A 21,557-nucleotide genomic window follows, 5' to 3' on the forward strand; every position below is an offset into this window, starting at 1 on the left:
CTTCTTACTTTTATGCTGCTTCCTTTCATGGTTGGTTTTTGTGTTCTGATTGCGTTCGAAACTTTTATTTCGGTAAGACTTCCAAAGAGTCTGCTTCTTTCCAATGGGCAGAATATGAGTTTGATCTTATGGAGTTGCCTTCGCCTTTGAGGGCAAAGGCTGTAGCTCAGTGGTACAGCATCAGTTTTGTATGCAGAAGGTCCTAGGTTCCACCCCTGGCATCTGCAGGCAGGGCTGGGGAAGAGCCACAGCTAAATCATTGGGCATACCACTGAGCTAAATGGACCAATGGTCTGATTTTGTATAAGGGAGCTTTCTACATCCACTGTATTTAGTGGTACATTCGCAGAATTGCAAGTTAAATAAATAGTATAAGCAAACTAGATTATAGAATTGTAGAGTCCAAACCCCCTGCAATGCCCAACGTAGGGCTCGAGCCCATAACCCTGAAATTAAGAGTCTCATGCTCTACTGACTGAGCTATATGAGCGTTCAAACAATGCCAGGGTTGTTCTGCAGAAGGTTAGATTGCCAACCGTAACTAGCCTAATGTACCAAGGTAAAATCGGCATTCGCTGCTCCACCCACCTTTTCTTCAGTCCCCACCTCCACTGGCATGTGGCCTCAGGAAAGATGCTGAGAAGGAAATGCAGCCTTCGGGCAATAAATGGTTCCTCACTCCTGTCTTTTTTGCTTACATACATATCTTAAGTGCCATGCAAGATAACCAGCAATACAGCTCCATCACTCCAGCCTCCCCCCACCCCATTTCTATGAATATCATTGAGAACATTAAAAGTAACAGTTGGAGAAGCAGTCTCAGGAATCCATGTGGGGAGGAAACAGAAGCAGTGTTCGGATGCCTGGCTCTACCATGGCATCTTTGGAGGTGTCCCACATCAGTTTCACCATAGCAGCAAGTCCAGCTGAAGTTCATCAATTTCACTTCCCTGCTCTTGATTGCACAAGTGAGATTGATAAACTCCTCTAGGGCAGGAAACAGAGCTGTATGCGGAAGTACAGCAACTCATTTTAAGGGCATGTTGTCACAACTACTTCAGCCACAACTGGTGGCTGTGGGAAAACACTCCACCCATAGACAAATCCCATCTGCATCAGCCTGTGGCTGGGTGGTCATATGCATGGCATAGGCAAACTCTAATTTAGCTTGCATCAGTTTGGGCATGCCATGGACAAGTAGTTAAAGGTCTTGCTGGATCGAAGAAAAGTCTAGCATCCCACTCTCACAATGGCAACCAGATGACATGACTAGAGTCAATGGTAACCTTATCTGTCATGAACTTGTCTAACCACCTTTTAAAGCCAACAGGGTTAGTGGCTGTCACTACATCTTAAGGGAGTAAATTCCATACTTTAACTGACCACTATGTGCTGGTCCTTCCTTTTGTATGCCATGAATCAGTTTAATTGAATGACCACAGGATCTAGTATTGTGAGAGAAGGAGAACTGTGGATAATGTTATTTTAAAAATGTTATAAAAAGGTAAAGGTCCCCTGGACGGTTAAGTCCAGTCAATTTCAACTATGGGATACAGCGCTCATCTCTGCCTTCAGGCTGAGGGAGCTGGTGTTTGTCTGCAGACAGCTTTTCTGGTCATGTGGCCAGCATGACGAAACTGCTTCTGGCGCAACAGGACACTGTGATGGAACCAGGGCGGCACTGTGGTCTAAACCACCAAGCCTCTTGGGCTTGCTGATCGTAAGGTCAGCAGTTCGAATCTGCATGACAGGGTGAGCTCCCGTTGCTCTGTCCCAGCTCCTGCCAACCTAGCAGTTCAAAAGCATACCAGCACAAATAAATAGGTACCGCTGAAGCAGAAAGATAAACTGATAATGTTATACTACTCTATGTGCCTAAGATGCTATCTGTGTAGCCAATATGTATAAACTACGGTCAATTCACCAAACTTCCCAGTGTCATACATTCTTCTGCTGGATGCATGTGCAATGTATGCATACTTCTTATAATGTGTATCTGAAGAAGTGTGCATGCACACGAAAGCTCATACCAAGAACTAACTTAGTTGGCCTTTAAGGTGCTACTGGAAGGAATTTTTTTATTTTGACTATGGCAGACCAACACGGCTACCTACCTGTAATTGGTTCTTATAATGTGTTTCACTGGTCCTTCTTCAATGGTTATGTATCGCAAATATGCAAATACCATATTTGATATTTGTGCTACCTAGATACAGTAATATCTATTCCCACTCGCTATCCTTAGTGCCAGAAGTAAAACAGTAGGAAATGCAAGGATATGTTTTATATCTTAACTGTTTTGTGTCACTGCTACTTTTGTGGTGCATTATAGAGAGAAACAGAAGAATAAATATGGTTAAGCATGTTGCTGAATTAAAGACTCCCTAGAGAGAAAGAGTTATCTCTGAAGAAGAAACTGAATTAACAGAGGCTTGTGTTACATGGAAATATAAACAGATATGAAAGGAAATGGTTATAAGTATTCAGAACATTTAAGTTGCCAGTTATGTAACATTCACAAGTTGCATCCAAGCGTCAATTAGTCATGCAAGGGACTGGTTTCATTTGACAATGTTGTATGCTTTTTTTAGATCATTTTGTCAAATTGTATTTATTGAGTTATAAATTCTGATCTCCCTGTGCCTACATGTGCATTTAATTCAGTTCCAGAAGTGTGTTTATTGTGTTAACGGGACTGGAATGCAAGACTCTGACTATTCTAATAACCTTCACTTGCAATTTGCAAAACAAAATTGATTTCGTGGTCCTTGGATAGGAGAAGAGTTGAGGCTGAATTTTCTTCTCTCTCTCTCTCTCTCTCTCTCTCTCTCTCTCTCTCTCTCTCTCTCTTTCAACTAAGAATAAAAGTATGAGGAGGAAATGTCACCTTATTCCTAACACATTTGTTGTTCTGAGTTGATGCTGGATTACTCTCTAGAAGTTAATATGCACATCCCAGAGTTACTGAGAACAGTGGATTGTCTGAATAGACTCAATCTTCTTTTATGTTACTAACAACTTGTTTGTTTGTTTGTTACACTTGTATCCCACCTTTCCTCCAAGGAGCTCAAGGTTGTGTATTATAGTTTTCTTCCCCATTGTATCCTCACAACAACCTGTGAGGTAACTTAAACTGTGAGTTAGTTACTGGCCCAAGGCCATCTAGTGAGCTTCAAGTCTGAGTGGAGATTTGAACCCTTGCCTTCCAGGTCCTAGTCCAGCATTCTAACCACTGCACCAACCCATGGACTCTGTTGGGTTTTATATGCGCAGAGACAACACACCACATGAGGCCACTGCTCTGTTTAAGTTTGAAGGCCGCATGGCTGCCTTTAAGGAAAAAACCAAAAAGTCAGGTGATCTGATCGTTGTTTTCTATGAAATGTGAAGTCTAGGTCAAAAATACTACAACTTTGGAAGACTGTGTTGCCTGGGGCTATAAGAGATCAAAGCAGGCAGTCTTTCTTTCATGTTTGAATGCCATTCACATTCTATTGCTTGTGTCACTGGTTTTTCATATATCATCACTAGGATGCAGGCAATGATTATAGCAGAAGGTACTGTATAACCGTGTCTCTGATCCTCAGAGTATCTCTTCTTTGGTGCTAGCCCACCTTCTATGAATAACTAAGCTGGATGCCAGGGATAGGGGGCATTTTTCATCCCGAGACCCATATTCTCTTCTGTGCAACCTTTTGGAGGTCACATGACAGTGATGGGCAGGGTCAGAAGCAAACGAGGGCAGAGCAATTAATTCCCGTTTCCCCTTTGTACAATGAGCTAGTATCTGCACACACTCACTCAGTCCTTCATCCAGGCAAGCAAGAGTCACCAGAATTCAAAGACACATCCCATCCAAGCAAAAACATTCAAGGAGCCTGTGAAATGAGAACAGGTGATGGGTGTGGTTGGGGAGAGTCTCAAGGGTCAGACAGAGATGCCTGAAGGGCCGCCTGCCGGAGGCTCCCCATGCCTGCTGTATGCACTGCACTTTGGGCTAATTATCACTGCTGCAGATCAGTAGGGCAACCATCAATTAGTAACACACCTTGTGCGCTTCGTTGTATCTCTCTACTTGGGATCTCACAGTAATCACATTGTGCCTTTGTTCCTTCTCTTGCTTATCCACAGGCAAAACTGCATTCATTGCACTTGGAGAGGCAGGAACAGTTGTTAACTAGGTGCAGTGTAGTCGCTGGAAGTGTGGATTTGTCCCTGGTTTGGCTCACCCATTATGTCACTGGTTGCCTTAGGCATGCCCCTATCTCTCAACATCAGCCATCCTTTTCCATCTGCAGTATGGGGATAATAGTGTTGACCTACCTTATAAGGTTGCAAGGCTACTCAGCTAATGCATGCGAAGCACCTTCAGCTGTCGGTAGTGTTTATATACTTAACACTATATATTATTTAGTTTTAGCAGTTTCACTACAATAAGCTGAACATCTGGACTATGTGTTTTTCAGAGTTTCTTTAGGGTGCTTCTGGGCAGAGAAATTGTGTGTCAGGGTGATTATTCAGCAAACCTGAGTTCCTGCGCTGATTCCCTTAGTTCAAATGACAGCCTGAGGGATTAGTAGAGTCAGTATCACTAGCACTGCCGAAACTGGCAATGGTTAGACAAAACATCTGTGTAAACCTTTGCCCTTTCCTTATGGGGACTGCTCACACTTTTGCTTGGTGCTTAGGTATGAACAAGTAGTTTAGGAAGAGTCCACCTTAATGTGCTTAGTAGATGAACCCTCTTTTTCTGATCCCATGGAAACCAAGGGCAAAACTGAGCTTTCTTCTATATGTTGCATACTCAAAACTCACAATGGCTTGGTTAATATGGTATTTTAAGCCATAGTTAAACCAAACTATGGTTTACATGCAACTATGACCATGCTGGTGCATACTGATGACATCACAAGTCTCCTTTGTTCATCCCCAGTTCTTGCTGATGTGCTGCTGGGAGGTGTTATGTCTGAACCTGTGCTTGTTTGAGGGAAACAAAGCACAAGAGATAAGCCAAGAACAGAATATGGGTACAGTTGTACATTCACTTTTAAACTATAGTTTAGTTTAGTTTAGTTTAGTTTAGTTTAGTTTAGTTTAGTTTAGTTTAGTTTAGTTTAACTATGTCTTGAAGTGACATGCAGACAAGTACTTACGGCCCGGAAAAATGCTGGTTACATAGAAAGTTGCAGGATTGTGAAGAAGGCGAAGGCTGGACTATTTTCTGTGAAGTGTGTGTTTCTATATTGTCATCAACATCTCATGAGTCAATTTTATTAATTGCTGAATAGACTGAGTTATTTGTGTATATATGCAAATGTTTCAGGATAACTTTCTACAATAATGTGGAGGAGTCCAATTACGTCTGTTAATTAATCACATCCATATTCTCTTTCTGGAAGCAATATTTGCTATGTTCAAACACTTTGTAAAAAGGGAGTCTCTCTCTCTCTCTCTCTCTCTCTCTCTCTCTCTCTCTCTCTCTCTCTCTTTGTGTGTGTGTGTACAATTAGAAACAGCACATTTGTCAGTCCTAATGAAAAAAATATGCTATGCCACACAGATAAAAGGGACATCAGAACCTTAATATACAGAGCATACGTATCTAGTGATCACACATAAATCAGTGTACAAAAGATTCTAGAGATAAACATACTCCATTTAACTCTTAAATGAATTAGTTAAATTGCTTTTCTCATAGAGTTCAAAGTGGCTTATATCAATGTAAATGGTTAATTTTGTAATTGAACCCCCTTTTGAAAATCTTTATATGAGAAGCAAGATTCCATTCCAATTTTAGCTCTTCCATATACATGAATGAAGACATGGGTTGTATAAAGGCTTATCTAGCAAATTTTATGAACAGCAGTTGATATACAGTACACAGATATTTTTTCATTGACACCTCTATTTTCTCCTTTTAAGAATTACATAGATAAAGCTGATTGACCAAGCAGTGAAAATTCAATTGTCTAGACCCCCATATCACTTACCACTAGACACTGAAAGATGGCATTATGAAGCTTGAGAAACATCATTATGATAAACAGAAGATAACAAAGCAGTATGGTGCCATTAAAGATATAGCCATTGGCATACACCAAAGATTTTCTACCTTTTGAGTCCACTGCTCCGTTGATCAATATTTCTGCGGCACCCCTGTGGGGCTCAGGAGCCCAGTTATGTAACCCCTTGCCTGTAGAGCTGCAGCCTCTCACTCTTTTTTGAATACCCTCCCTTGTTCCCTCAGCCTTCTCTCACCTCCCCTCTCCTTGGGAGTCCTCTGGGCAGGCAGCTGCTGCCCCTGGTCTCTGAGTTGCATCCCTCTGCCCCCAAAAGAGGTGCCTCCTCACACTTCCCCACAGGGGCCTAGGACTTGTCTGTCCATTCCCAACAGCAAGGGCTGGCAAACTGGCTGGCTGGGCTTCCTCACCCACTTGCTTGCTTACTCCAAGGCCGCCTCAGCTCCTGGCAACCAGCACCCCCTGGCCAGCCCCAGAGGCAGCATCACCTGGGGAGCTTGTCACCAGGACTGCTAAAACAAACAGCTGTGCAAGCCTTTGGGAAGCAAAAACTGGAGAGGGCATCAGAGGAGGGAGGGAAGGAAAGAGGGACAGAGGCTAGTGTTGCCTGCGACACCCCTGACCATCATTCAAGGCACCCCAGGGTACCACAGCACATTGGTTGAAAACCACTGTCATACACATTTAAAAACAAAACAGAGGGATTATACATAGAGCAATGGTTCATGTAGCATGAATGCATGGACATGTAACCTCCTGGAGCAGAACTCGCGATCACTTTTCTCCCGGGCCCTTTTTGCTCCTGTGCCATCCTGAGCAAAGCCATGGTTTGGCTTAGCATGATGTATAAACCAGACCACAGTCTGATTAATTTGTTTGCATACTGATGGCCACAGATTATTGGTTGATGCCTCTAGAAACCAGCTGAAGATGCTTGTTTGCTCAGTGGTTTTTGATTGAAAATGTTTCTTCAATGAGCACTGATGGTCGCCATTGAGGTGGGACCCAACATGCCCTTGAGAAGTGGCTGCAGAAGCAGCTGGGAGATAAAATGTGACCAGCAAAGAGACAGTGTTCTGAGTCTTAGAGATGATTGGAAAGAGCCTGCAAGTTATTTGCTCTGGAAAAACTGATGCTGCTTTAAAGCACTATATTTCCCTGTGCTTGCCAGTTCTGCATACATAAATATGTGCATATTTGTAAATAAATGAATCACAAAGCTACAATAAGTCTCTAATAAGGAAACAGAGCTTGTAAATAGCTTCCTTTGGAACTTAATCCAGCTGAGGTAAGTGGGGCAGGATGAACATACAATAATACTATTACAGATCTCATCTTGAAAGTGTGTAGATAGTCAGCCAAACATAAAGGCTCATACTCTTAGAAGAGCTAAACCAGATTATGGGCCAAGTAAGTTTTTCAAGAATTAAAGCAGTCGTCCAATAGGAATAATTTCACCAGGGCCTGCCCAATATATTTTGCTCAGTGAAGCACAATTTTTTTTGTCACCCCCTCTCCAAATCAATGTGCCTAGTACTCAAGGCACCTCTTCCTCCTCTCTGCCAGGAAAATACAATACTAGTAAATTAAAATAATTAAAACTTTGCTGCCCTTTCATGACACTCAAAATCAGCTGCCTGAGGTGGCTACCTTACTTAGTTTAATGGTAAGGCCAACCATTACATTTCTTTCTTTCCTCTCCAACATGAACATGCATCAAATCCCTGGTCTAGTTTTATTTGTGTCACTCCATAAAATATTATTATACCAGACCAATAACTTACCTACTGCAGGGAGGCTGGCTTAGAAAGCTGCAGCGCCGCTTCTACTTTGCATTTTTAGTATCGAGCAACCGAAGGCATTGGGACCCAATTCCCATAAAGTAAGGAAGTCCTTCAGAATGTTGGTCTTCAACTGGTGTGTCATGACTAAAGTGGGGTCAGATTCCAACTTTAAGGCGAGTCACACCATGGCGCCACTACTGTTCTGCTTTTCGGGGGGGAAAGAAAAAGAAGAGAGAGGGAAAGCAGCAAAAAGACAAAGAGTTTACAGATAAGGGGAAGGAGAAAATCCTATGTTACAAGTTGGCAGTAGCGGGTCCCACATTAAAGGTAGACCCCGTCTTCAACATTGTCAAGCAGTTGCTTAATTGTATGGGTGCATTGCTTTTACTGATTAAATGAACTCATATTAGACAGGAACATGGATGGTGTATTTATAGCTCCTTAAATAATGAAGCACAAAGCTTCAGACCTGTGGAAAACATCCAAGGCTATGTTTGATTAATGGCACATCTCTTTATATTTATTTCCTTTCTCACCTTTGCAAGTTAAATACAAAGGAAAAGCTAGAGTGTATTTTAAATTGTGCTGGTAGGAATGGGCCATTATTATTTTGATGTTGCATTTCATTTTAATGACAACACTGAAAATTGGTTTGTTCTTCAGTGTAAAGCCACAGTTCTAATTCTCTGTTGAGATTCATGTGCCAAACAGTGAAATTACCTTGTAATGTGTGTTATGTATTCAAACTGCTTTCTGGTTAGCTGAGCTGAACTAACTGAAGTGCTCATAGAGCATCTCATTAATTTTAATAAGATATTATTGTCACTGCTACATTCTGTGGGATTCTATGCGCCAGGGGGAAATAGCTGCAAATGTGATCAATAAACTAGCAAGGTAGAAGAACATTACTCAGCTTATGGTTTGCTAGAAGTGTCTGGATAGCAACAGCATCACGATACAAAACTGTTCAAAAACTCTTTGGCCTGGTTCATCATGTGTTACTCTGAATGTCTGGTTTTCAGCAATAAAATGAATCATATACAGTCAGCTGTTTGCTTGGAAGGACTGTCTACATGTTGACTATGCCAGGGCAGTCCCCACCCTCTTTGCAAAATGACGGGTTTCCCCAACAGGTACAGTCAGTCTGAATCATATGGGTAGCCCTTAATACAAAAACAGCCTAGAAACACAATTAGATTCTCACACCCTCTGACACGCCAATGGCAATCAAACTGCCAGGATAATTTAATGGGTTCTTCTCACATGCAGGCCTGTCCCTTGACTGTCACATCAAGCGATGACTTGGTTGTGTGAACTGGCCATGATAAATGTAGCACCACAGATAAGAACATCACTAAAATGCAATGCTTTTCAACGGAGTTGATCTTCACACTCGGCAAACATCCCTAAAAGGCTGGTTCACATGTCACACTGAAAGGCAGGTATATTCTGTCTCCACTCATGTACAGGTGTTTGTGTGGGAAAAGTGTACACTTGCTGATGTGTGCAGCTCAGCTCTTGTGTGCATAGGTTCATAGAGTGTACACTCATAGTGAATAACTGCATGATAGTAAATAACTGCATAGTGAATAACAGCTCAACTATTTATACAGTAAATACAGATGGTACATTCACTGAATGTAATATGTGAACAAATATACAGCCTTCAAGTGTAGAAATATGAAGTGATGTGCATGTGTGAACAGGTCCCAATATGTTCCTCTTGTTAATGAGACAGCACAGGTAAAAGCTAAGTTCTTATGCAGAGATCACAGAGTATTTTATTATGTTAGGTACATAACAGCCCATTATGTAGAACTGACATATTACCTGTAGGTAAGGATGGAAAGCTGAGTCTGTTTTCTCAGGGGGTTTTTTTCCCAATCTTGAATTCAGTTTTCCGCATTTTGTGATTTATTTTCTTTTATCCTCATGAAAACTCACCAGGATTTTTGTGCCTGTTTCGCCTAATGCACATATGCAGTTTTGACTAATTTACACATTTTTGTAAGCAGATTCCCCTCATATAATGCATTTTCATATGCACATATTCCCCTAATTTATCCATGTTTATATACATTGGTTGATTGGTGAACTGTATAGCAAAATCCACATAAGTGTGAATTTTGAGAACTTGCTTGGTTTGGATTCAAATAGTTTCAGAAAGTGTGAATCTTGTACATTTGACTTTAAATGAGACTTTAAATTTCTCCTCCATCCCTACTATAGGGCATGTGTGGATTCCTGTCACAGATTTACTAGCTGTAATGTGATAAGGAACTGTCTTATATTTTGGTCACATGGCAAAGTTAGTAAGACATTCTGGGGTATCCAGTTATTTGTCATAATTTCTTAATCTTCTTAAACTTCTCAATTCTCAGAATCAGAATTGGCGGAGGGAGGAAAAGTATATTACTGGAGTTCTAGTGTGTATAAGATGGGAGCTGAAAGAGATTGTGAAACCTGGTGCAATTATATGTATATATGTGTCACAAGAAATGTGAGATTGATGATCAACCAGTTGCTGCGGTCAACAAGAATGCTAGCTCAATAAAGCTACTTGTTGCCATTGCCTGATGGTAACTTGGAAAGAATAGCAAGAAAATGCTATAGATAAGCAAGCAAGAAAGTTAATAGGTTAAAATGATGGCCATGTTTCTGTTTTACACCTCTGAGTTACAAGCTCTGTTTTAAGGTATACTTTAAAAAAAGGGAGGGGGGACTGTGTGTTCTCACAGTAGTCCCAAAGGAATCATTGTGCATGTTCAGGAAACCTACACATGACTTGTTACAATTGGCAGTCACAGCCATGGAGTGGCTTAGATCTGGAACAGCACCAAGTTGCAGCAGGGCTGCACCAGAATACATTCGCTGAGCTTTGTGGGTGGACTGCTTACCTTTACAACAGCTGGCATCGCACAGTGGCAAGTCCCTACTCTTTTACAAGCACTGAGATTTATGCAGGTTAGGTGCCGTGAGGGATTCCTATTGCAAAGTTATTTCCTCCTGAAACTGAAGGTCGGTCTTTGGAAATCATGGTGAAGAAACCACCTACATATTAAAAAAACCAACAGCCCTCCTGCAGGCATTCATTCAGAAAAATGAGACCTGTCATTGCCTATCATCAGAGTGAGGTGTGCTCCAGTCAAAGCCCATCCGATTAGGGCTGTGCTCTGACATTTGCTCTTTTGCCCTGACTGAAAACAAAGGATCTGGTGGGTTCGGACACAGTCAAAAACTAACCCTGGCTGATTCCCTTTTAAATAGAAGCATCTGGGAATTGGAGGTCTAGTTTTCATTGGTGCGGTATGTAGAATATTTGAGGATGTAGATATCTGACTTGGCATTGCTGTTTTGGGCACTTGTTCCGTGTTGAAGATAGAAGGGAGAAGTGCAAGGACACCTTGACACAGCGCTTTATGATTCAGAGGGACTCATTACTGACTGTGGTACTGTTGGCAACTGTTCTCTGCTTCCCCACAGTGGCTACTACAATGGCATATGTGGACATTAAAATGCTTGTTCTGATTCCCAGACCTACCTTGCAGCTAGTCGGTATGCCAAATCCACATTCAAAATCAGAGGGTCAATCAGCACCAGCAAAGGCTGAAAGTCAGGAAATAAGGTTCAGGATCAATCCAAGTCTGAAGTCTGACGGAGGAAGGGTGGGTGCAGTCCACCCTGGGTGTCATCCCTGAAGGGGGTGACATCACCACGCTACTCCCCTGGGACACTTGGTCTGCCCCTGGGACACTTGGTCTGTATGACTGGCCCCATAAACATGGAACTTACAGCAGCCTATCTTAGGGGCAGGCAGACTTAAGGCTCAGCAGATCAGATTTGTTTTTTACCTGAACCACAAGATCCACGAACCCAGTTTGGTGCAAAAGTCATAGACTGAGGACTACGGAACTAGAGCCCAAGAATTTGCTTTGAGTACCAGTGCCGGACTGAGAATAACTGGGAGAGAATAACTTGTTATGTGGAAATACAATGCACACTTTGTATATTATATGCCCACTTTGAAAACTGGAACTTGTTGTGTTGCATGTTAAGTAATTACAATGCCCAGTAGGCGTTAGTGGCTGTTAGTTGTAGCAGTTAGTAGAAGCTTTTAAAACAATGTGATGAGACACCTAGGATTACAATGCAATCCCAATAAACCCCTCACCCCTTGCTTGTTTTGCTTTACTGAAAAGTTTATGGGCTGGACTGTCCACCATTTGCCAGGTTAAAATGTGTTCCAGCACAACCAAATGCAACAGTTAGTGAGACTTATTGATATAACTGCATTGCTGAATGTTTTATGTTTTGATTATTGTATTTTAGATTAGGGTTTAATTTTGTTTTGTATGTTGTATTTTCAAATGTTGTTAGCCATATAAAGGGCAGGAAATATAACAACAACTTGTACAGCTCTAATAATAGGGAGTAAGGCAACATATTGAAAGTAACAGCATGTATCTTCCATGAAATGATCTATAAGGAAATATTTGTTCATGGTACTTCTGTTTTGCATGATAAGCAACGATCAGGAGCTCCTAGATTATGTAGCAAAATCAAAACTGTGTGAACCATATTGTGTCACATTACACTGTAATTTTGCAATCCAGTAATTACAGGGTTGATTGTCGCTTGATGTTGCTTCAAACTGTGAAGTACTATATTTAACTGTTTAAAAAAGCAATCCCATAATTTTTCTTGTGCAGATTTGCTTATCCAAGATAAGTGGTGGTATTGGTTGAATGGCACCTAAGACTCAAGCAGGGAAGATGCTGTTTGTTAAGGAAGGGAGGGAAGTGGTGTTTTGGTGGTTATACTGGTTTTGTATTTTTCTACACAAATGCCACTATATTGCCTCTTATTATGATACATGTAAACATAAATTATGTCATCATGCATGAAATATATTTCTGTACCAAGTTAGGAGTGAGCCTTTAGACCAATGTGGATTGTACAAAGAGGATTAGGAGTGGAGGTGTCTTCTGCAGATGAACAAGAGCAGAAACTATCACTACAGAACACAGTTTAGCACACTAAAAAGCAAACTGGATTTAATCTGGAGCTCATGTAGAGTCAGAATTAAATACACGCCCAAAGGTCAGCATTCTCTCCCTACAGTGGCCAACTATACACCTTATGGGAACCACACCTTATGAATCCCTCAAGGAGGATATGTACATAAGAGCACTCTCCTTCTATTGCTCCCCAACATTGCTGTTTGAATGTATTCTGCCTCTGATATTGGAGGTGATATATAGCCATTGTGACTAGCAGCCATGGTAAGCCTTATCCTCTGTGAATTTGCCTAATCCATTTTTTAAGTCATCCGAGTTGGTGGCCATCACTGCATCTTGTGGTAGCAAATCCCTTAGCTCAACTATGAATGGTTTTTGCCAGTTCCTATTCTGAAAATGAGTGATGGGGAATTGTAAATAAATGGCTATGGTCCACATCATGATATGCAGACACAATTGGATCCAGATCTGAAATAGATATGTTCAGTAACTGAACAGCTTGATTGGCATAGTACAAAGATCTGTGCCATGTGCCCAAGAGTTCTGTATTTGTACTGGAACATAGAATCATAGCATTGTAAGGGACCACTAGGATCATCATTCTAGTCCAACCCCCTGCAATGCAGGAATATTTTGCCCAACATGGGCCTTGAACCTGTGACCTAAGATTAAGAGTCTCATGTTCTGCCAACTGAGCTATCCTATATTTGATATAATGATAATGATTTATATAACATTCCAAACTTTTCCAAGTGCTTCATATATATTATCTCAGTATTTCTGACAACATTCTTGTAAGGAAAGTCATTTTTTATTCTCTAAATTTTGGGGACTGAGGACATGGCTTGCCTAAGACAATCTCGTGGATTCGTGGTAGAGGTGAGATTTGTACTATACTACAAGAGCTTTGCATGTGGAGTGATAGTCTTCTGCCATCCAAGATGTCGTCCAAAACACTCTTGTATAGGAACAGATATCGCGGAATGCAGTGGAAACTATTTCCAAATAAATGTCCTTAGGTTTGAGGTGAAGCATAGGCATTATTCCCCATTTTGCATGGTTTCCCCTTCAAAATAGCTCATCTAGTCATCATACCATTCTTTGATTCTATGATTTAGCAGAGTTGTGTAAATAAACTTACAGAGGTTAAGCTTTCGCTAATATTTATGCCAACATTTTAACTTGATCATAGCCTAAACAGTTTTAAAATGGGAGATTTTATAGTTATTAGTAGCGTGCGTGTATTCTAAGGAGCTTCCAGTACAATAACTTACATTTTGTTCTTCGCTTGCTTTATCGTATTTGTTTAGTCTGAAGATCACTTGCATATTTTCAGCAAGTTCTTGGCTTGAATTTGCATTGAATTGTCAAAAATACACTAGTGTTCATGAGTACATCTTTTCCTTCAGGCATGTGGAGATGGCAGATTTAAAGAATTGGTTTCTGCTGGATTGCTGTTATATGATCGCCGTTGGTTTTAATGTTATATTTGCTGCATTGTATTTTCATGAAATGTTACACGCCGTCCTAAGAGCCTCCAGGCAGAAAGGCAGGTTATAAATACAAATAAAAACAACATTCTTTGTTGACAGTTTAGAGCAGGAAAATATAATTGATAAGTAACAATTTGTACGGGAACTCATGAACTCTCCCCCTCTTCAATTTATAGAATTATTTTCTAGTGCTCTTGCAAGTCTACTCATTGATAGTTTTGTCCTTGACAAGAACCATGTATTGATTTCAAAAGGTGACAATGAAGTCATATATCTGTAACTCTTTTTGTTGACTCGTTACCAATTAACTGCTGCCAGTCTGGCAATTTATCAAGAAAATTCAGGAATCCATTAGGTGAATCACGATGCACCATTTGGTAGCAGCTGATTTATAAACTATATTGGTTGCAATCCGGGGGGGGGGGGATAGACATGCCTCAAGTCTCATTGAAACATAAGCGCACAAATCTGCCAACGCATCAAATCTTAGAGATATTTTGGCACCAACCACACACACACACGTACGTATTCACACACATCATACTAGTATTTATTATTTCTTTGCAATCCCATTTTTATTCTTGTTGGTGCATATGGTTGTAATTATTCCTTTGTGATGCTTGGACAGGCCACAGTGGGTGGGTGGGTGGGTGGGTGGGTGGGTGGAGACTCCCTATGCAAAGTCATCATTCTATGCAGTAAGCCATTCTAAGCATGAGGCTTACCCGTGGCCAGTATAATATGTGCCCAAGTCCTTAGAAAAACAGTCTTGAGCAGCATTTGGATGAGTGGTCTGTCAATAATCTCAAAATACATAATCATCAGGAAAAAACACAGTTGCTGGGCACCACCCAGTCAAGGATTAAGTACACTACATCCCAGAGATTTCAGTGTTGGAGATAAGAATGTGCTTGGATCTGTCTAACTGAAATAAATGAGACTTAATGTAGGGAAAGCCAGGCCCGAAATTCATTGTAGATGATATCTTGTTCCCAGAAGTATTAAGTCTTTTGTGACAGCTCAGGATGAAGCCTTAATTAGAAAACTGAAGCCAGCTACAACCTTTTCTCATTTGTGAGAATGCCCAAAAATGATGGTCAGTGGTCTGAAAAGAAATTAGCAGACAGTATTACTGGCACCGATGCCCTTGAAATGTTTTCAAATAAGACTTGCAATTATCCACTGCTTTTTCTTTTGCATAAAAATGATCTTGACATTTCTCACAGCACAAAAATTAGCTTGACTCTAAAATTGCCATCATAGGGAAAAGGACCTAATTTTACTTTTATTCATCATTCATCTTTGGGGGTTTTCCATTAGATTTTGTGTGTGTGAGAGAGAGAAGAAAAATCAGATTAGTGCAGTGGGTTGGACATTTCTCCCGCAAGCTGAAATCTCCACTTAAAAACCCTTTAGATTCCTTTCTGCCACTTCCTACTTGCCTATAATTTGAATGTCTTTTTTGTTTGTTGCTGACAGTGAATTAGTGGTGTTCATTACAGGTCATTGTTGTGTAGAATGATCTATGAGCCAAATATCTGTGTAAGACTTTTGGAGAAAACTAATTCCAGCCGGTGGAATACCAGTGCTACCCACGAATGATAGCTTTAAACTCTCTGGCTTACGCTGCAGCTACTTTAGGTATTTCTTTCCTTGTTTCCACCCCCCCTCTCCCTCACCGCACAAAAGGTCACAGCTGCCTTAAGGCAAACAGCACCTTCAGAATTAAGATAGATTGACTTTACTAGCAGAAAGCTAGCACTTGAAACACAGCCAAGACCTAGGTAATGGGTTTGCTATGGAAGAAGATGCTAAACTGGCAAGAATCAATTGGACTGGAACCATCTGCAAACCCTGTACAATTTTCTCCTGTTGCCACGGGCAGCAGACTCAGACAGGAAATCATGGTAGGATGGGAAAAGATCCAAAATACACACAAATAGTGTCAAGCTTTTAGTTAACAGAACCTGAGAGAACAGCATAGGCAGTGCTACCAAATAAGCAACGCAGAGCAGCACTGACTTGATTTTAGTAGAATTCATATTTTAGTCTCTTTATTTTAAAAGCATTAATGTTTTCCACACTCAGGCACTGCAATTTTAACTTAGGCTTTCATATACGGGTCTTCATTTATAGCCGCATTACCCTGTGACCCTACTGAGTCAGTTCACTTACCACTTGAACACCTGTGGTGAGTTAGAGATGGCAAAGGAACCAGTCTATATTATGTAAGAAGAATCATGTTAGATCAGACCTTAGCATATTGAGGTTCTATTTAGTTGCCATGGCAAACGGCCACAGATAGACTACCCTACATACATTTTCAATCTCCTTTTAAAGACATCTAAGTTAGCGATCATCAACACATCCTGTGACACTGCATTCTGTTAGTTAATTGTGAATTTTTTTTAATAAGCGCTTTCTTGGGAAAGCCCTCAATCTACAGCCAGTCAATTAAATTGATCGCTGCAGAGTCACAACGTTACGAGAGAGGGATAACTTTTCTTTTTTGATCTGTCTGCTATCTCTACACTGTTCAATTTTATAAACCTTGGTCATCTTTTTTTACATCTACACCAAAAAGATGCAAAAGATGTTTTAATCCTTGCTTTGTTTTACAGATAGTGTGCTTTACCCCCTTGATCATATTGATTGACTTTTCCTGCACTTTTTCCAGATTTGAGATAGGAGTATCAGAACCTCATGCTGTCTTCCAAATGTGCGCCATAGATATGCTCAAAGTACACTATGATACTGGATATCTTCTTATCAGTCCTGTTCCTGTGCCTAGCATGGAATTCACCTTTTTCATTGTCACCATACACTCATTTGCCATTTTGACTATTGCTGAGCCTAGGGTACACTGGATTAGTTCTCACTCTGTTCATAGCATAAAATGAAGATTTCAGTGTTTGGGTTTTTGTTTTGTTTTTTGCAACGTAGAAAGATCTAAGTGCATGGAAATATCTGGGTGGAAAAGAATTAAGGACTTGCTTGCTTGATAGAATTCAGTGTGTCCTCATGTGACTCTTTCCATTTAAAGTTGTAGCCTTGATCCTAGTAAAGAATCAAAATGAACTCCACTTTCATTTCTGCACGTTGCTTTTCATGTTATCTACTTGGCTCTGCAGTGGGCAGCATCAATCCCTTCCTCACAGCTTGAGTATTAATACTCAAGGCAGGGAACTCTTCCTCAGGAACACAGTGCTCCCTAATCATTAAACTGCTATCTTTATGGATCATAGAATCATAGAGTTGTAGAGTTGGAAGGGATCACAAGAGTCGTCTAGTTCAACACCCTGTAATGCAGGAATCTCAACTAGATCACACATGACAGGTGGCCGTCCAACCTCTGCTTGAAAACTTCCAAGAAAGGAGAGTCCACCACCTCTCATTGACTCATGCTATGCTTGTGGTCTACTAAGACCCCTAGATCCTCTTCACATGTACTAATGGCAAGCCAACTGTCCCCCATCTTATGTTTGTGCAGCTGGTTTTTCCTGCATTTGTGTCGAACCTTGCATTTGTCCCTATTGAAATTCATTTTGTTAGTTTTGGCCCTGTTCTGTTAAGGTCATCTTGAATCCCATTTCTGTCTTCTGCTGCATTGGCTACCTCTCACTGTTTGCTGTCATCTGCAGATATGATGAGCATACCCTCATCCAAGTTCTGTACAAAAATGCTGAACATCAACCAGCCCAGGACAGAACACTGCAGCACCCCAGTTGTCCCTTTTTTCCAGGATGGCAAGGAACCATTAGTAAGCCAAACCCAAAATCAGTTCAGTTGTTATTGCACGATTTGCAGAAATGTGCACCAAAACTTCCCATTCGTAAGGAATGGATTTTTCCTACTCCTTCCTGAGAAGTTACATCAAACCAGTAGAGAAACAGGGAAGGAAATACAGCTTGTACTTTGCAGCTACAAGCCTGGAGATCTGTCAGAAAAATTGTTCATACTTGGCATGTAAGCATGACTTCATTATTTATAAGACTTTGGCATGACTTTATTAATCTTTTAACCTTCTTTTGACTTCTACAGTTTCTGAACTTCTTGTAGCTAGCATATGAAACAGAGCCGCCAACCTCAAGAGTTCATTCGCTGTCTCTTCCTGCAGGGATATTGTCAAATTCTGAATTATGGATTTGAGCTGTCAATTGCATGAATTAAAAACTTTCCATATGCAGTTCTGCAGTGTTTTTCAGTGTGAACTGTATCGCATACAGGACACTGGGTCTAAATCTTGGCTTCCCGAGCTTTTCATGTAAGTAAAAAAAAAAGCCAGGCATCCTATGGCAGAAATGGAGGAGGAATTCATTTGAAACAAGTCACTGTTGGCAGGAGGGGAAGAAATTGTGGAATAAGATGGAATGTTGCTAAGACAAAATTGTAAGAGCTCTTGCAGTAGGCCAGGGGGCAAGCCAGGGAAAAGACGTTGGGGATTCCCCCCCCCCACACACACACACACCAGAATGCCCACCAAATGCTGTCATCCAACACATCCCGTTCTCACAGTAGCCAACCAGATGTCTATGGGAAACTGGCAAGCAGGACTTGAGTGCAACAGTACTTACTTGGGAGTGATTGAAATCAGTAGGACTCAGATGTGAGTAAACATGGAAAATACAGTGGTACCTCGGGTTAAGAACTTAATTCGTTCCGGAAGTCCATTCTTAACCTGAAACTTCTTAACCTGAGATGCGCTTTAGCTAATGGGGCCTCCCACTGCCGCCAGCACACGATTTCCGTTCTCATCCTGAGGTAAATTTCTCAATCTGAGGTACTACTTCCAGGTTAGCGGAGTTTGTAACCTGAAGTGTTTGTAACCCAAGGTACCACTGTATGGAGCTGCATATAACCCTCACAACATGGATATAGTGAATACACACTGATGCAGGAGAATGTAATTGACAGAAACGACACTCCAGTCTTAAACACACTGATAAGATAAGAAATAAAGGCCAAACCAGACATGTGTGTGTTTGCTAAGCACATGCTGTCTGGTTTGGCTATAAAGTAGGTGTGAAGTCTTCTTTTATCACTAAATGCAGCATGGTTGGTGGTGATGGTAGTGAATCTACCATTTTACCACTGCTCTAAGACTTTCCCTGCAGGGACGCGGGTGGCGCTGTGGGTAAAACCACAGTGCCTAGGATTTGCCGATCGAATGGTCAGCGGTTCGAATCCCCGCGGCGGGGTGATCTCCTGTCTTTCGGCCCCAGCTCCTGCCCACCTAGCAGTTCGAAAGCACCCTTAAAGTGCAAGTAGATAAATAGCTACCGCTTTATAGCGGGAAGGTAAACGGCGTTCCGTGTGCTGCGCTGGTGCTGGCTCGCCAGAGCAGCTTCGTCACGCTGGCCACGTGACCCGGAAGTGTCTCCGGACAGCGCTGGCTCCCGGCCTCTAGAGTGAGATGAGCGCACAACCCTAGAGTCTGTCAAGACTGGCCCGTACAGGCAGGGGTACCTTTACCTTTTAAAACTTTCCCTAGCTCACTTCTGGTATTGGAGCCAGGCATAGTGTAGAATGGAAAAAGCTGAGCATGGAGAGGTGAGGTGATGTAGGGTCAGATTTCACTCCTGTCCCACAAGAACTTTGCTTAGTGATAAGAAGAGACCCACCCCTCTGCATAGCCCAACTAAAGAGAATGCTGCCGCAAAGAGTTGGTATGGCAAAAGTTAAAATTTAGGAATGTTGGATCACTTTAATGTCTGTTTTAATCTTTTGCAATGCCCGGTATTCCTTCCTGCCGTCCTTCCTAAATGGCTGTAACTTGCCCCTGACAACATCCTAAAGCAGGTTAGGCCACTGCACCAAATATCTGTAAATACTGAAGCAAATTCCATTCTGGGGTCTTCAGCTGGAGACTCCATGAAGTCTGTCTGTTGGAAAGGTAGACTGAAAGCCTTGAGGTTCCAGATTCAACCATTGCTGTCCAAAGCGAATCATTTGCAGCAAATTAAACAAGGGATCTTATGTGTGGTCTTCCGGGTTTTTCCCCCTATCCCTGTCATAACTGCGCAGAAGCCATTTTGGTACTTCCTTCCTTCACTTAGGAGGCTTGGGCAACTGGCTGCATAAGTAGGTCCATTCTCTGCTGTCATCGTGCACCGAAATGAATTTGTTATGCCCACTGACACTAATTGGATTGTAATGAAATTGTCAGCATCTTTCAGCCCATTCAACCCTGCCCACATCCTGCCTTGAAGTGTAGTCATTAAAAATTATCTCTCTTTTGAAATAGAAAATAAAATGCCTTAAACTGGACTTGCTTGTTCCCCCCCCCAAAGTGCATAGAAATATTGTTCTACTCTGCAGTAAAATACCAGGATCGCCCTGATTCCAGAGTAATGAAAAATTAGGGTTACTGAGTTGCTGAGGGAACTGCAATATTCTTTATATAAATGTATACAGTAATCATAAAGGAAGCAGAGTAGTTTTGTATGTCCTTTTTTAAAAACAACAACAACAAAACAGATAGCACTTGATAAGTTAATTTCTCTGTTGGCCCCTAAACAAACTTCAACTTTGTTTATAACTTTTTGCTGTCATTTTGTTTCCTTTTATATTTCCAGATTTCAAAATGTGTGACCAGCCTAATCACAGCTCTTTACTTGTTCCATTTCAGAGTGGCAGATCAACATTTTCTTAGACATCACTATTATGGAACAAAGAATCTAGGTGGTGATATGCATTTAGAGAGCTCTTAATAAAATTTATTTCATCCAATGCAAGAGAAAACTATGTGCTATTATAGGACACCATGAAAATGAAACACAGCTGCTTCCTTGCTTGTCACAACTGGTTTATTGGGCTTGTGGGTCCCTCCCTCTTCTGTTTTTCATAAACTAAACTCCGAATTGAAAGGAAGGTGGCAAACTGCATTTTCTAGAGTCCAGTTAATCAGATGACAAAAGCTATGTTTACTGAGACCAGACCTGTACCAGCACCTGACACCAAAGGGCAACTGCTGGGGCACTGATTCCCTTGCAAGGGATTTAGAGCTGTTTTGAATTTCAGTCAGTGCCCTACATTGGGGGGAATTTAAAATGGAGGCCCACAGCCCACCCCTGCAATCAAATGAATTGTTTCCTGCTTGGCAGGGGGTTGGACTCGATGGCCCTTGTGGTCTCTTCCAACTCTAGGATTCTATGATTCTATGATTCTATGAATTCATGGCTTTGGGGGAAGGGAGTGTCACCCCAGAATGAGGCCCACCCAAGGGCAATTTTCTGGGGATCT

At 41.4% G+C, this 21,557-nt stretch overlaps 1 protein-coding gene across 1 annotated transcript in view; it reads left to right on the forward strand.

Moving 5' to 3' along the window:
• ABTB2 (ankyrin repeat and BTB domain containing 2) overlaps nucleotides 1-21,557 on the forward strand; it is a 154,217-nt gene that overhangs the window by 1,531 nt on the left and 131,129 nt on the right. The window lies entirely within an intron of this gene.

Source organism: Podarcis bocagei (assembly GCF_964188305.1).
Source record: "Podarcis bocagei genome assembly, chromosome: 1".
Lineage (NCBI taxonomy): Eukaryota > Metazoa > Chordata > Lepidosauria > Squamata > Lacertidae > Podarcis > Podarcis bocagei.